Genomic DNA, 17,808 nt, shown 5'->3' with positions numbered 1-17,808 from the left:
AAGTGAAGTTAAGGTGGTATTTGAGTCATGCAGCATACAGGGCCCTTGTGACTGTTATGCTTGAGGTAGCCCATTTATTATTGAGAGGGATTCCATGTTCTGTGCCAAAGGATTGGGCAGTTTAAAGCTAGGAAGCAGAGAGACAGACACAGAGGGAAACAGTAGTTGAGTCAAGCAGCTGCCACATCATCTGTCTGCAACAAAAGATCTTTTAGATCTTTACCATCTAAATATTACCCTTTAAAATCGGGGGGGGTGGCTTGTGAGCTGAAAAGAAAAGGTTTCTTACCTGTTTCTTAAAACCTGCAGCCCAGTATCCATGCCCCCATAGGAAGCTGTTACAGCAGATTATCTGGCGCCAGTTCAGCAGGGTTGACCACTGAGGAGGTGCTGTGGTTCAAATTAAAGCTCCAAAATACAACCTGCTTTAAAAAAAGCCACAAATGTCAGTAAGTCCTCCACACTCTTTTATAACACTGCGTATTAAACGTGGATAAATGTGATAAATGAACATAGTGAGACCGTTTATTTAATCATTGTCTATTGTTTTTGGATTGCATAAATTGGTGTATGGACTTTCAATATTATAATATTCAAGGATGCGTTTGTTTTCTTGTAATATTGTTTGAAATAGCAATGAGTCTATGGCGGGAGGTGCCCAAGATTCTGAGCTACACCCCTGCACATCTCACATACTGCTGCCCTTCCTGCATCTCCTGTGAACCTATTTGCTTTGCAAATTCTACTCCCAACAGTAACACAGCACATTTTGTTACTGACTTCTCTGAGCAGGGAAACTGAAACCTCTGTATTCATAGAACAGGCTTCTAGCTCAGATTTCCCATTCACCTGCATTAGGTGACTATCTGCTTGGCTACTGTTGCTTGCTATCTTTCAGCACCTCACTTGTGGACAGCGCACAAGTGTTGCGTCTTAGATCCTTTGCACATTCTCTCATTGCCACTTGCTGTTTGGCTTCACTCTTAAAATCCCTGCCTGTTGAACTGGCCGACTCATTTAAATGCTGTTGCATTCTTTAGTAAGCCACTTGGTTTCCTACACGCGTCACATTGGCAACAAGGAAGTCATGGCTCGCAATGCTCAAAACATGAACAACGTACTTATGCAATGCTGAGCATGACTTTTTGTGTATATAGTGTAATTATTGTGAAATGTTTTAGGCAGCAATACAACAGCAGAGTGTCTCACAGTCTTGGGTTTTTGTTTTCTTTTTGCTATACTGCATTTTGTATTCCCCTTGTTCATGCTTCATTTCTGTTTGCAGCTGAATACAATTCACGTGTTTATTTTTATTTTTCATCTGCTCTATTTTGACACAGGATACGCCTCTGCCAATATTTTACTCACCACACAGTATTTGTGGTGTCTTCAGTGCCATCTTTACCATACTTGTGTTGCTATGGTCTGACTCACAAGACATTTGTCTTCATCCTTACAATGAGATTTAAGGGTTTGGGTAGAGTTATCATTTATTTATTTATTTTTTTTAAAAGAAGAAAAAAAATGGCATCACTGCTTCTACACACAACAACTAACACAATACTACTAGTAGTAATATTGACAATAATAAGTCTAATAATGTTATAACTTTTAATAGAATTAAGCTGCATAGTACATTATGCTACTTTACATACAGATTAATGATTGAATGTCTTTAAGCCATTATCCCGTAAAGCTGCACTCATCTGACTTTTACATTAGCATAGCAGCTGCTGAGTTTGGAAAGGAAATCGTATTTGGAATTAAGATATCTGGTACAGAGCACCAGCCAATATGCAAAGAGAGATGAATGACTGGATGACATGAAGAAGGAGACTCCTTGAAATAACGACGGGGCAGAGTTGAGTGTGTGTGTGTGTGTGTGTGTGTGTGTGTGTATGTGTGTGCGTGCGTGCGTGTGTGCGCGCATGTCTGTGTCACAGCTCCACAGCTTCAGCATGCGTACTGAGGAAGTGGAAGGTTACAGATATTGTGTAGCATTGCGAATCGTGTCGCTTCCTCTCTATCATACCCCATCAAGGTCATATCCACAGACTGAAAGTGGTGGCCCTGGCCTTTTCCACTCCTGGCTCTGGCAGAGAAATGGGGCCCGCGGACCACTGCTGCTTCTAATCAGGGCTGACGCGTGACTCAGTTGCATGCCAGCTGCACAGCCAAACAGGGATTATGTCCCTGGATGGTGAAGACAAAAAAAAGGTCACTGTTGAGATCTTTGTCTCTCTACACCTTTGGCGAGTTTGGGTTATTTAATTGTTTGTGCATTATTTCTAACGAAATACTTAAATAACTGAACTCATGCACACAATACCAGTCAGATAGCTGGGAGCCTTATATTCAGAGTTGTAACACCAGCAGCACACTGTTGGTTAAGTTACTATCTGGGTCATTGTGCCACTTGTTTTAAAGAGTAGATAGAAGTAAAACAGTATTAAAGGAGAATTCCGGCCAATTTTTACATTAATCTTGATCGCTATAGTTACGCTATATGTCTGTGCCACATGAACAGGGCCCTTACGTGTCAACAAGATGCGTTTTCAACTCAGACATTGTTTAAATTCACCTACCCTGGTCCTTTTATGAATTTAAACAATGTCTGTCTGAGTTGAAAACGCATCTTATTGACACGTAAGGGCCCTGTTCATGTGGCACAGACATATTAATTGCATTTTGTGTCTGTTAAGAGGCACAAAGGCACTCTAAAACTTGCCCCGACCACTGCCGTTTTAGCTCAGGGGACGCTTGTAGTACGTAGCTGCAGCTTCTCCGTGTTACCTGCACTGATTCGGGTCGGGGTTTTTTCTATCAAAAGTACTCACGTAGCTATAGCGATCAAGATTAATGTAAAAATTGGCGGGAATTGTCCTTTAAAGCTGCAGTGTGGCGATCTTTCGTCTCCCCTCTCTGGCAGTGAGAGTAATTACACAAACCCTGTTGACGCGTGCTTATGACATATACCTGCAGGAGAGCTCGCAGCATATCCCCCGCCCCTAGGAGTTCTTTCTTTTACTTTAATCCTTTCTCTGAACACTGAGTTTTTTATAATCTGGAGCATCCCCTCCAGAAATCTTTTTATGGACACTTCCTAGCATTTTCCGCCATAGCTTCCGCCATACTCCAAGCTGCTGCTCCGTCACTCTGGTCCCTCCCCCCTTCCTGCCCCCTGGTTGATGTAAAACGCATCCTTCCAGTGTGCCACAGACACTAAACATGCTGCGAAAAACAGAGAGCTTTCCCTGGCTGCGATAGGTTAATCAGCATTGTGTCAACTTGTTTAGCAAGGGCTTGCATGTAACAGACGTTCATTTATATGTGAAAGTCCCAGCTGTAAAGTCCATATATGGACACCGACATTTCTAGAATAAGAATCCGGCAAATACAGTGGCAACAGTAAGGGAAAAGTTGATTGATATCATTATATATATATCCTTGAAATAATAGTCAGTGAAATTGCCAGTTATTTTCACCACAGGTGGTAAAGTAGGTGGAATGGAACGGAAGGTGGTCTATCATTTTCTGTGAGCAGAATGCTACTCAGGATTCAGCAAATGTTGTGACACTGGAGCCTGTCATACCGCGAGACCTAGTGACAAAAATGTTCTTTGAATAGCTCAGCTGTGATTTATGAAATGTGTATGACAAAAATGAACCAGATCAAATTTAGCTTGAGACAGTGCAGTCATTATGAAGAACAAACAAAGCTTCTTGTGTATTTATTTCCCAGTTTATTTCATTGAGTCAATGGTGCTCAACTTTAAATGTCCTTAATGTCAGTTGACCAGGAAAGTTCAGGAAGTATATTCAGGAGATAAATAAGGAAAAGTCAAACCTACCAAGTTAATAGTTATGAAGTCACTCGTATGATAACTCAGAAAGCAGCACATCCGAGGTCTTTCTTTCTGGAATATTGGTACATTTCTGCTGTTCAGTGACAGTGTTACCATAGATAAAAGCTCATTTGGGTATAGCAGAAACAACACAGCTTTTGTAACTGATGGCCTCCTAAGGTTGATGCTGCAATGTCCTATTATCTTCTCGTTTTGATTAGGAGGATATTGTAGCCCAGTAATAACAAAGACAAACGAAATGAAGCAATGTAGGTGATCATAATCACACAATGAGTTCTTTGAGTGCAGATAATCCCCTGAAGGTGATATTTATAATAAGCATTCACTATTAAACTTAAGATACATGACCCAGCAGTTAAAGAAATAGTGTTGTCTTTCTGTTCCATTCAGGTGTCTTTTGCACTATTCAGAAGTGTTGCATTGCATTGCAAATGTAAGTATTTCAGCTCATCAATTGTTGTTACTGTGTGACAGCATGAGAAAAGGAAGCTGAAACTGCACTGTTAACCAAAATATGCCCAGGAAGCATAATCAGTGCCCTTAGAGATATAAAACACAATATCACCTTGTCAGGATGTACATTATGCAGTTACAGTGCTCAGAAGACGGCAACGCAACAAGGCCTAAATCTTACTCCACAGCACTGATGGGGAAAAGTTGTTCTACTCTGTATGCTCTAGTATCATCAATCTGCATTTTTACCTCAATACAAGTACAGCTGGGCAGTGTGATATAGGACTAGATATTCTCTGTAGGATTTTGCTCTACAGTAACATCATGATATACTTTGTCTGTTTTCCTCATCCCAAAGGCTAAATTACGACTAAGTGGCCCAAATTGGGAAGCTTAATTAACTGTGAAAGAACTAGTCTTCCATAAAATATCATCACATTACTGTATGTTGATAAACTGTACAATAATATTAAAGTATTTAAACAAGAATAGTGTGATATTTGGGTTTGCCATCCCTTAATGCAAATTATGTTTTAGTAATGAATGTCAATAAAAAAACAAGTCCAATAACAGACTGGATCAGTACTGTACTATTCACGTTAGCTTCCTTCACAGTACATCAGTGTCATCAATTTCTTTTACTAAAACACCGTTGACATGAGAAAGTTCAAACATTCACCTTGACTGACTGTCGGCCTGTTAATATGCTTTATCTACAACACCTCAGCAGCTGCGATCCCAACTACAGTTTGGCCAGTTGAAACGCTTTGATTGAACTTAATCAGATCTGTTGCCAGGGACTTCTGACGGGGCTGCCGAGGTCTTGCACTATCTTAGTTTCTGATCGCTCAATGAATCTTTCTCTTTCATTCCAGACGTTACTCTCACCGGCACGGGCATTCATCTTTTTGGGGTAATATCCATGGGACTCGGTTCACGATGAAAGGTAGCTTGTGTGTGGGGAGAAATAAGAGCAGAATACGTGGTCGTAATAGTTGAAATTGTAAGAGCTGAGGTTAAAGGAGCACAGTCCTGTGAGCTTTCCTTTCTCTTTCCTTATCATGTCACATTAAGGCGGATGGCAGATTTACGTGGATGCAATTGATCAGTGAGTGGCATATCAGGCTGGGTGTGGATCAAGAGATTTTTAGCAGCTGCCTGGCTGTCCATCCATCACGCTGATCTCTGCTGGGCCTGAACAGGGCCTGTCACACTTAGATGGCCAACTGACTGCAGCATAGGGGGATGGTGTGGTAAACACCGGGACAGTCATTTATTTCAATTCACTCTGTGTCTGCAGGCATCCCTCATGGGGAACAGATTCATGCTAATTCGTTATAGTATGCATCGGAAATCTCATCTAATACTGCATTGCAAAATCAATCTTATCCTTGCCCGAGGCGTCTTCATCTATAAAGGCGTTTGTCTCGTGTGTCCTACCTGTGTGAGGAGGCTCCATGCCGTATCGGTGTCAGCATTCATTGGGTCTTAGTGGAGCTCTCTGATCCCAGCCAAGGAGCTGTTACCCAAGATTAACCCAGGCTGTTATGTTGCATAGCTGCTGAAGTGTGTGTGTGTGTGTGTGTGTGTGTGTGTGAAGAAGAGAATCAGAGAGTAGGATGCTTGCTTGCTCCCACTCTCCGTTTTGTCTGGTGGCATCCTCCTCAGGATGAGATGTGACAGCACTGGATGATCTAATCATGGATGTCACAGCATTGCTGCTTATTAACTGAGATTTCAAGGGCAAACATTCCCATCGTTAGTAGTGTACTGTATAGTCCTGAGTGATGGCTCCTGGTAATGTCACTGAAGCACAGGAGGGACTATTTGTCTCATTAATTTTTTTTGCGCATATATTTTGAGAAGTGTCTTTATGAGGACCTAATTTATAGAACACACATTGATATGTAATGTTCAGGATGAAATCAGTTGCAATTTAAGTATTCTCTGAGAGTTGAAGGGGAAGGAACTGTCAGTGATAGTAAAGATCATTTGCTTTCATGATGGTTATGTTTTAGACTATTTGCATAAGTCCCTGAAAAAATTTATGAAGTTTCACAGTAACCAAAGGGCTTCATTGATCTTTGATCTGTGTACTGTAAATGTTATATTATATATGTGTAAAAGATGTTATCCCACGTTACGTGTCTATGAGCTACAGCACACTGTTTACTGACTTAATAAGCTTTATAAATGCTCTTAATATTTAGATTTTGTCTTCTGCATTAAAAGCTAACCTCTGCCTCATGTTAACTGAGAAGGGAGAGCATTTTTATAGTAATTAAAAACATCTATTAACAAGAATCTAATTATTTTTTATAATCTTTGATGATCGAAATTAATTGTGCTTTCTGTCTTTTATTCAGCCTTGCTGGTGCCATGGCTTTATAGAAATTACAGTTCATCAGTCTATTGGTCCAATACTTTGGTCCAGAGAGAAATAGTTCGATTAATCAATTAGATTAACAGAAATCTTAAAAAAGAAGAAAAAATATTTTGATGATCTGAAGTCATTTTTCAAGCAAAAAAGTCCAAAAAACGATAGGTTCTCAGATGTAGAATTTGCTGTTTTTCATAGCCTTTCAATATAGTTAATATTAGATGTTTTACTGATATTGAATGATGTCTCTTTGGGCTCTTGTGTTTGTTCACTAATTTCTTTCCTTAATAGACCAAACAATTAATCGAGAAAATAATCAGTAGTGGCAGCCCTAATTTCATTGTGAAAAAAGGCAACCTTCTAATCTACTTGAATGAGGCAAGTTTGGCAGTGGAGCACAGGTGCCAACACAGAAGGGTCTGGTAAAAAAAAAAAAACGCAGGGTCGCCTGGCAAAACAATTGAACCTAAACACAGCACAGTCATCCAGCAAGTCGCTGCATTGGCCAGTAAAATACATACAAGGGCACACCCCTGGTCGATTACTTTGTAACGTAAACGCTGTTTCGTAGTATTATAAACCACTGTGCAGTGTTATGGCATCTAAGAAGCCTTCACATTCTCAAATCTGTTACTCAGACTTCCTTTATTGTATTTCATGTCTCATGTCATGAACCTGAAGCAACAACGCAGGGCTGATTTTGGTCTGAACACCCGCTTCGACAGGAAGCATTTTCCTGAAATAGCACACTGTATCATCAGAATATCAAATGCATTTTTGAGGCTTAAAGATTTTTCCACTCATTCCTACTTTGGCTTACCTGCGTGAGATTGATAGCGTCTGACTAAATTGCGCTCCACGCCATCCTCTGCCTGCCGCACACATCACTCATGTTATTTTGTGCTGAAACAGAGTTGAGTGGGTGGCAAACGGACAGTGTCTTTTTGAAAAATCTGGTTGAGACAAATATTTCTGTTCAGTGAAGATCATGTTCTGTGTGTAATAAAACACTGATGTATGAGTGAATATATTCAGTGTTGGCAGTCAATATGCCATGGCTGAGCCCTGTCTAATGATGTTTAGGACCCTTTGTACCTCAGCTGAGCCCCTGCTAGCCACTACCTGACCAACACCTCTGAGCATGATAAGAGTGGTTCACTGATCCTGCTGGATTGGATAGAGACTTTGATTATAGCAGGTTCATTTTGCAGTGCGCAACCATATAAACTGGATGCTGCCTGCTGTCTTGTCATTTAAACCACATTTTTTGCTGTGGATCTCTGTGGAAAGCATTTCAAATCATATTACAGCTATCACTATGCAGCAAACATGTGCATGCATTTTATTCTACACTGCATTTACATTTACCTAATGAGGGAGCTGTGCACAGTACCATGTTTATGCTTGTAGCTAGTGTTATGTAGTTAGCTAACTAATTACCTGGCTTGCTGGTGTGTGAAAATGTCAGCTGTTACAGTGCCCTTCGTCACTGACAAAATGGAAACTCCTGTTCTGTTGACATACACTCACTGTATAGTATATTATAGTATATATACTTTAAATTGGTTGTTGTGTCTGTCGTCAAAGCCACAGCGCCATAGCTGCTCATATTTATCACACTTAACTCTACAGGTGCAGTTTTTCTCTGTATGCCTGTATCTCTGAGCTTTTCCAGCAAAACAAATTGGCAGCTTGTGAAGAAACATAAAAGGCGCACGCATGCATGCACACGCACACGCACATGCACACACACACACACACACACACACACACACACACACACACACACAGCACGACCATGACCACAAATGTTGCAAAAACGGTTGACACAATTGTTATTGTTGAATCTTTACAATTAAAATCCATATTTTCAAAAGGCTACTTTCATGTCACTGATATTAACAATATGTGCAGCACACAGTGTGAAGAGAGTGCCGGTACAAACATCTCATTTTCAGCACTACAGATATTCAAATGGTTATAAGTCTCTGTAAATTATGCAACATATAAATCATCAGGATAACAGCTGATGCAGAGATATGAGTTAACGGTCAAGAAGGGGATCAAGTGGATGATGAAGATGAGGATAATGACGGCTGTGTTGATGATGAAGACTAAAGGCCTGATGGCAGGGGTGATGATGCTGCTGATGCAGATGTTGATGAGGCCAGTGATTAAACCTCTTAATCTTGCAGCTGAACTAAAAAGCATTCCACAAATGCAAAACATCTGTGAGAATAATATGCAGAGAAAATCACGACTACAAGCAAATGTTTATAGCTGGGTATGGTTTGACATTTTTCATTGCCGGTACTACCATAATGCCTTAGTTTGGTACCAATACCAAAATGATTTATTTTTCAATACCTTGGTTTGAAGAATATAAACATGTTTTTCTACAAACAACCTTTTTATTTAACAAAATAGGCCAGCATACCAATGCAGCAGTAGTAACGGGACATTTCGATTTGCTTATTCGCTGTCCTGCAAAGAGTTAGTGGATTATGTGCCTGCTATTTCTTAGTCTTTACCAGTTGCCTGGCAACCAGTGGAGACTTCAGGAAGTTACTGGTCCAAGAAATAGTTTGTTTCCCCTGTTTCCAGTCTTTGTGTTAAGCTATGTTAGCCGACTGCTGGCTGTAGCTTCATATATAATCGTACAGATATATAAGACTTTTCCTTCAATACATTGCTGTCTAACATTAGCAAAAGATCAATTGATAGTACAATATCTGATCAATCACCTCAACAGTTTGTTATATTTGATCCTACAAACACATTTTGTTCAGCACTCAAAAGTATTCAGTTTCAATATCAAGCACTAAAAATCTCAATAATATTATACCTTGTTTTTCATTTGTGAAAAATCTTTTATCAAACAGATGCAGAAACACATGCCACTAACCATAGGTCAAGATCCCACCAGGGTAGCATCAAATCTTTCATTTCCTATAAAATAAGGACAATGGCCAGCTGCAATAACTCGTACTGTAATATTGACACCACTTAAGAGTTAACACACAAAATAACCAATCCATCAACACTGATCGAACAACTCAGCCAGCTCCCTCAACCCTACCTGCCAAAGATGATACATTCTCACCAAAAATAAATAGTAAATGTCATCTATGAGTAATTAAAGTAGTCTCACACTAGTTACTATAGGGAAGTGCATACCCATCATAAAAGATTGAGTTATTCCAATGAAGTTGCCTCCAAAAAAAGACTGAGGAAAATGTAGAAGGAATAAAATGTAAGATTCATAAAGCCAGGAGGAGAAGAGAGTGTTGTTTGATACATTTGAAGTTGGGACACTAATGCACTGTGAAAAATATCTCACTACTAGCACTGAGAGCCTGAAACTGCAAGGCAGATGTCCACAGGAATCAGGAAACAACATCAGTATGTTCCAATTACGACCAAATAATCACACATTCCTACATGTTATGTGCAAAGGGGGTAGTGTTTAAGAAAGGGAATCACAGCATACAACAGAAGTTGTGTGACAAAAGTCAAGGTGACACATGGAAGAATAGCATCGCCTTAGTGTTTCATGCACACACTGCTGGAATAAAAACTGGATCTGGTAATAGGGCTAATAGGAAACCAAATAAAAAGCTGGCACGGTTAACACTTGTGTTGCACTTAATAAATGTTAAATTTATAAATACGCTAATTAGCTTTCTTGTTGATGGATAGATAGAACAGAGATACCACACTCATGTTTGCATTAAAAGCTACATCCAGAAGACAGTTAGCTTAGCTTAGCATAAAGACTGGAACCAGGGAGAAACAGCCAGCCTTGCTCCGTGCCATCAAGCGATGACAATGTAAATAATCTGTAATGTCGTCCAACTCAGTAGGCTGAAAGTGGTAAAGACAATAGACAAATATATCCTCTATGTAAACCACAAAGCCAAACCAAAACAAAGTGACAATAATGATGTACTCCAGAAAATTTGTAACATAGCATATATTATATAACAATGCCACAAATTATTGCCATTTCATATTAGATTTAGTGGCACTTTATTAAAATGATCATGCGCTTCTTCAAGCATAAAACACCAACTTTTACTGTTCAAAGATGGGGACTTCTCTACAGAACTCCTAATCTGTACTGTAGGTGTGAGAGAATAGAAACCGGTCAACAAACAACATCTTTGTCAAATTACTGTATGGCACAAATCACAAATAAACCGACTGACTGTTATAAACAAATATTGCAAATTGCTTTAAACTGACCTTTGAAAGGAAATAGATATGCTATTCACCATGAAATCAAGGGAGGTTCAACTTCACGACACATTTGCTCTGCTTTTATCTGAAAAGCTGCAATGAAAAATAGTATTAGATAAATTAAAGTGGCTTTGGTCCAGGTATCATTTTGTTTTTTTCCGATACTGGTGCTAAAACGATACTTTTAAAACGGTGCCGGTGCGTAAACGGCCAAGGCTTACTAGTTTCAAGTGAGCGCACCGTCTGTGTTGTTTTTCCGACAATGGCAGCTGCACACTGCTTAACGTCCCTCTGTTGGAATCCTCTACAGTGAAATACAGTCACACTTTACACCGTTTAGCTGTCAGCATTTTAACCATGTTTAATTCAGCTGCTAGCTAACAGTAGGCTAACGTTACCTGCTGTTAACTAGCATCATGTGCACCGATGCTCCTGTTGCCTCTAACGTCTGTTTCAGAGCATCAGAGAGCAGCGCAAAAGGGATTTAATTGGCACCGAAATGAGGCACCGAAATTTGCGTTGCAATTCGATACCGGTCGTTTAGGCACCGGTGCTGTATTAGCACCGGGTTTCGGTACCCAACCCTAGTCCAGACTGAAATATCTCAACAACTATTGGATGGATTGCCATGGCATTTTATATAGAGCTTCATGGTCGACAGAGGATGAGTCTTACTGACTTTGATGATCCCCTGACTGTTGTGACATCATGTGGTCGGAATTTGTGGTTTTGAGTGAAATGTCTAAACTATTAGATGGATTGCCATGAAATTGGGTTCAGACATTCATGTCCCAATCAGGAGGAATATGTATCACTTTGGTGATCCCTTAACTTTTTATTGCGACCACTCATCAGGTCAGATTTTTATTTTGTCCAATATTTACTTCTTTGTTCTCATTACAGTACCATCCGCCTCAGCTGTACTTAATGTTTAGGGAAACATCATACCTGTTTAACATCAACATATTAGCATTGTCATTGTGAGCATTTGACAGTGAGAACATACAAATACCAGGTGTAACCTGAAAAGGGTATATATATATATATATTAATCCAAATTAGGTCATCTAAATGGAGGAGGCTAAATAGGAGCTTGAATGTCTCACAATTCAAGTCTTGAGATATAATTAAGTTAAAGAAAACTCCTCAGCAAGGCTGCATTCACTAAGAAGTCGCTGGCATGGAGAACACAGACAGAATTTATTCCGACCTAAAACCCAGCAGCAACAACTCACTGAGGCCGCTTTTATAGGCGCCTAGTAAACAGTGTAAGAAGCTTCAGCTGGGCTCGACTGAGGTAGCAGCTTGTTAGAGTGATCCCACACAGCTGAGCAGCCTTCTGTGGCTCCGTCCTGGATGCTGCAGGGTGGAGGGCGGGTGCTGTCCTTGTAACGGTGCTGTAGGTCCCAAGGCAGTATCAGCGCCTGAGTGACAACCCCCTACTGCCTTTCGCTCGCTTATATTTGCATGTGTATCCTATTTATATGCTCTACTTTCAATGCAGATTTAACTGTTTTTTTTTAACTGACCAGAACCTCCTTGAGCTTATAGTGTATATGTTTGAAAAATTCATTAATTATAGTGATTGTTATATTGATATTGTTAGTGTTCTCAGTCAGCCTCTTTTTTACGGTATATGTCATTGTTTATCCTCATAAATTTGCAATACTGTACACACATAAAAGATGTCAAACATGCTCACGTGTGTACATACACACAGGAAATCCTTAAAGATGGGGGTACTATTTTAATAATAAACATAAAATCATCCGTTAATCTGCAGTTTATTTTTTGGGTTGTTTTGTCTATAAAATCTAAACAAAATAGTAAAAAAATACCAAAACCTGTTTCCTTAAACTTAAGGTGATGTCTCTAAATTGCTTGTTTTGTCAGATCAACTGTCCAAGACCTAAAGATACAGTATACAGTTTAATATCACATACAGTATGACAATGACTTGCTTGAAAAATGATATACAAATACATTTTTAAAATAGTTGAATCGATTAATGCTCTGTGTAGTTCTGGTTTCAATAAATCTGTTACACATACATAATTTGTTACTCAAGCAGGTTGCTGTATTGCTCCTTATTCAGTCCACTAATAGAGAAACTATCGTGGAGTCTAATGAAAACTCCTGCTGATTGTGGGACTTAGTGTGATGATTGAATATGGTGGTGGAGGAGAAACAAGAAGGTGGAGAGGAGTGCGGTACCAATCGACATATTTGGCACATCCCTCGAGGAACACAAACCGTGACCTGCCAGTGAGATCGTATCATATTTATGGCATCAAGCTGCATCACCTTGATTTTATCTCTGTGTTGGTGTGTATGGCTTTTAAAGCCTTGATGGGCTTATTCCAGTAATGTCTATCTATTTATCAATATTTTATCTGTTTTTGCATGTGTCTTTCTGTACTGTATGTATCTACTCTGGGTACAGTACAACAATACAATACATGTACAACATGATGAAAAAAGAATAGAGTCCCTTTGAAGGGGCTTGGAAAGATTTCTAGCATTCTTGCTGTACTTCATTGCAATTTCTGCGAAGTCCGAACTATGCAAATGTTGAATACAATTGGCAGTTTTTTCTTTTGGAAGCCAAAATGCTGACATGTTGTGGATGTAAGGTTTGATGGAGCATTGATAAGCTCCCAGTCACTCTCTTTGTCTGCTGTGCATCAGTACCTCTGTGTGCTGAGCTGACCCAGGGTCTCCTGAAGAGAACAACTACAGTTACTCAACTACATTCACAATGACTACATTAGGTCTGATATTTTAAAGATTCATGACTAACTGTCTTTGTACTGTGTGTGACCATAGAGGAGGAAAATGTAGATGCAATTAAGGGAACTGAGATGTACCCTACTGTCTCCTGGGGACCACATATTAAATATGAAGAAGTAAATACATTCTAAACTAATTTTGAGGCAGGACAATGTTTTATCAACCAATATTCTGAATTATCAGCAGGACTCTGAACTCGTACATGCCCTCTACACTTCCTCTCTGAAAGAAATGTGCATGTGTGTGTTTTTCTCTGGGTTATTTGAAGAAATCAATTCCCAGTTATGCTCTGTAATTAGTAATACATGCAACTAGACAGATGCATAAATGATTCATAATGAGCCTGAAAACAAAGCAAAACAGTTTTTTTCCGTCTTTGTCAGCTCTACCATTAATGAAAGCATAAGCTGAAACGTGTTGAGGCATTAAAAAGATAAATTGATAAAAAAAAAAAAATTTGTTTGGAGACAAAGTTCCAAGGCAGCAACCATAAATTGCGTATGTTTTTAATCTAATGTTTCCATCAAAGACAACATATAAGTGTATGTAGGTCAGGCCCATGATCTTTGTTCCATACCGGGCCAAATTAGATTTTTAATTTATAAAATTAATAAAGTTTTAATTGGTTAATTAAAAAGTGTGTATTATTATTGCAGTCAGTGTCTCTGCGTATGATTAATAGTAATACGCTCTTTTCTTGTTTAACATGAAATGCGTTCAATGATTCAATAGACTGTACCATTTGTCTCTGTCTCACTCAGAAGACACGTCTGTTCTGTAAATCGTACAAAGGACTATGAACTTGAGAAGCATTGAACAGGCACACAGTTATATGACAGCAAGATATCACCAATGTTATAAGTACATGGAAAAAAGGACCACCGACTGTTGAAAATTTTCTCATTGGCCATGTTTGTGCAACACAACTCAAAAATAATCTAACAGCATAATCCGACAGTTAAACCTGCATTAAGCAGTATTTTTTATGTTACAGTCACATGGAATCACAATGGTTGTTTACTGTTAAGGGGATGCTTGTATTGCCAAACCCAATCATTCCCAGCTGCTGCAGCTCTCGACAGTTTCAATCTGCTTTTAGCTTATTGTTTTGAATGGTTGAGTCTCACTGCTTTCATCAACACTTGCTATAAACCTGTAGACAATCTCAGACAAAGACTTTACTTAGCCCTAAACTTCAAAGTTATCTAGTTTAGTAAACCACTTTTCTAGTTTATCTAGACTTTTTTAGTTTGTCTGTCTGTCTTTCCGTGTGTCTAGCTGTACTGTATTTATCTACAGTTGTACAGTACAACTGTTGTACAGTACAATAATACACATACAACATGATGGAAAAAGAATACTGAGTCACTTTGGAAAGGCAGTTGGAAAGATTTTTTTAGCATTCTCGCTGTACATCATTGCAATGTCTGCGAAGTCCAAACTACTATATTTGGAAGCCAAAATGCAGACTTTTTTTGTAAACCTTTCTAGTTTATCTAGAAAAGTTTGGCAATTTAGCTCAAAGTTAGTAAGATAGTACGTATATTGTACACTGAAGAACACTGGGAAAACAAAAGTAAGTTCATAGGGCAACAACAATAACAAAGCTGGGGATGGCTCTGCTTCTATAGGAAGTTTATTGTAAAATATTGAGGTACAATAGCAGCTGATGTAGTTGCTTGAGAGTTAATCAAGAGCTGTGTCTCACCCCATCAGACAATAGTTTTTTCTGTATTATTTATCATATAGATATATCATTAGAAATGTGTACCTCTCCTTGTCATCTAACATCCAGAAGACATGCCCTGTTTTGCTTCAAGCATCACTCAGTCTATGAGCACTAAGGTTGAGGGGGTAAAAGATTACAGAGGTGTAGTGAGAAGTCATTCCCTGCACAACCACTTTTACTCAATGCACATACCCATGACAGACCCATACCTCGGGTAGATTGGGCGTACATATTGAGCGTGGCTTTCCTGACGTTCGCTCCTATAGGCCTATTGGAATTGCTTTTATAGTCTTGCAGGTTCCATTTAGAGAATGATGAGGTATTCAACCTCCACTGGTCCTCTAATAGGAAAATTGATGAGTGGAAAGAATAGAGCTAAACAGCTGGTGAACAATAACATATCTGCAACAATGCTGCATTTGTCTACAGTACAGTGTAAGCCTAGAGCCTGCTTGGGTAAACTATAGACTGCTGCAAGACAAGAAGACCTTGAGCTCTGTCTCCAGACTCAAACAGCATACTGTAAAAGGCCTCGGCAACAAAAAAAATTATATGTGGTATGGTTAAATTAAACAATATTTTTAAACAGTGCTATAACATGAAATACATGCAGTAACTGCCACAGTAGCACATGTAAACATTCTGACGTAATCCTGTATGTACAGACTGTTATATTAGGTCATTGTTGCTAATATCTGTCAGATTTATCAAGCGTGCATGCAGCAGAGTGAGTTTGTCAATTGATCCACTGTCCAATTCCTGTTTTGCATTCTCACCTGTTTATCCACTTGATTCTACAAAGCAATACTTTGGGATCACTCACTGACTGTGTTAACAGAAACGTTACTAAGTATCACACTATGACCCCTGTTGTTTGATGTCAGCCATGGATTCGAGCAAGAACTGTTGACTCCCATTTCCTGCAGCGTTGAGTCTGTGATTTCTGCACATGCACAATCAGTAACTGTTGAACATCCGGGCCCTCTGTCCTTCCCCAGGGTAGCAGGTTGACTCTTAGTAGAGCATTCATGTTGAATCACTTCTGCAGTGTAATGATAGATAGATAGATAGATAGATAGTCAGTCTTTATTGTCTACTGAGGAAATTTGTTTTCACAGTCTGTACAGGGCTTCACAAATATACATACATACACATACAGTAAACATAGTCACCCCAATCACCCTGTAATGCACAGTTCCCTCCAGTCCGTTCCACTGGCCCCCCTTGTGGACAGCATACAACATATAAGTAACACACACACAACATAGACCTGTATCTGCGTCCTGATGGAAGCAGTGTGAAGAAGGGGTACAGGGGATGACTGGGGTCATGTGCAATTGTCCGTGCTTTGCGTTTGGTGGCTTTGCTGTTCAGGTCTGATAGGTTGGGGGTGGGAAGGCCAATTATTTTTTATGCCATCTGGGTGATGTGAGTGAGTTTGTTTCTGTTGGTGGTAGTTACCATGTTGAAAAAGCAGGGGCTGGGCAAAATGCTGGTCCTGAACAGATTGATCTTGGGAATGTTCCATTAAAGAGAATATATTAATTTGGAGCCAAAGAGGAACGATTAAAAGATTAAAAACGACGAACAAAGCCAGAAATCATGTTCATGGACTCAGACCTGAATTTCAATAGCCACATTAAGACAATAACAAAGTCAGCCTACCATCACCTTAAGAATAAGTAAGAAAAAAAACCTGTCCATGCTTTTATCTTCAGCAGACTCGACTACTGTACGGTGTCTTTACAGGTCTCCCTAAAAAAATCAATCCGACAGCTGCAGCAGATTCAGAACACTGCTGCTTGAGTTCTCACTAAGACCAAGAAAGTGGATCACATCACTCCAGTTCTGAAGTCTTTACACTGGCTTTCTGTCCCTCAAAAAATTGATAAAATAATCTTCTGTGGCCACAATCCATTTCTCATCTGTTGCTACATTATGAACCACCCAGACACCTCAGGTTGTCTGGGACAGGTCTGCTTTCTATCCCCAGAATCAGTACTAAACAGGGAGAAGCAGCATGCAGTTTTTATGCACCACATATCTGGAAAAACTCCCAGAAAACTGCAGGTCTGCTGCAAATGTCAGTTCTTTTCAATCAAGGCTGAGGACCTTTCATTTTGTTTTTGCTGCCTTTCTTTAAACAATTGTTCATTTCTTATACTGTACTGTAATTTTTATTCTCTTATTTCATTTGTTTCTATATTATATTTTAGTTTTTTAAACTGCTCAATCACTTTGAATTGCCTTGTTGCTAAAATGTGTTATACAAATAAAGCTGCCTTGCCTTAATTGAGTGTAGGAAGATGGATGGTTGAAATGGTATTAGGTGGATAGCTCTCCACTCCCAC

General features: G+C 39.4%; 1 protein-coding gene across 1 annotated transcript in view; it reads left to right on the top strand.

The window, feature by feature from the left end:
- nrxn2a (neurexin 2a) overlaps positions 1-17,808 on the top strand; it is a 129,497-nt gene that overhangs the window by 808 nt on the left and 110,881 nt on the right. The window lies entirely within an intron of this gene.

This window comes from Sander vitreus, chromosome 13, assembly GCF_031162955.1.
Source record: "Sander vitreus isolate 19-12246 chromosome 13, sanVit1, whole genome shotgun sequence".
NCBI classification, from domain to species: Eukaryota; Metazoa; Chordata; class Actinopteri; order Perciformes; family Percidae; genus Sander; species Sander vitreus.
This window is presented reverse-complemented; position numbering and strand designations above follow the sequence as displayed.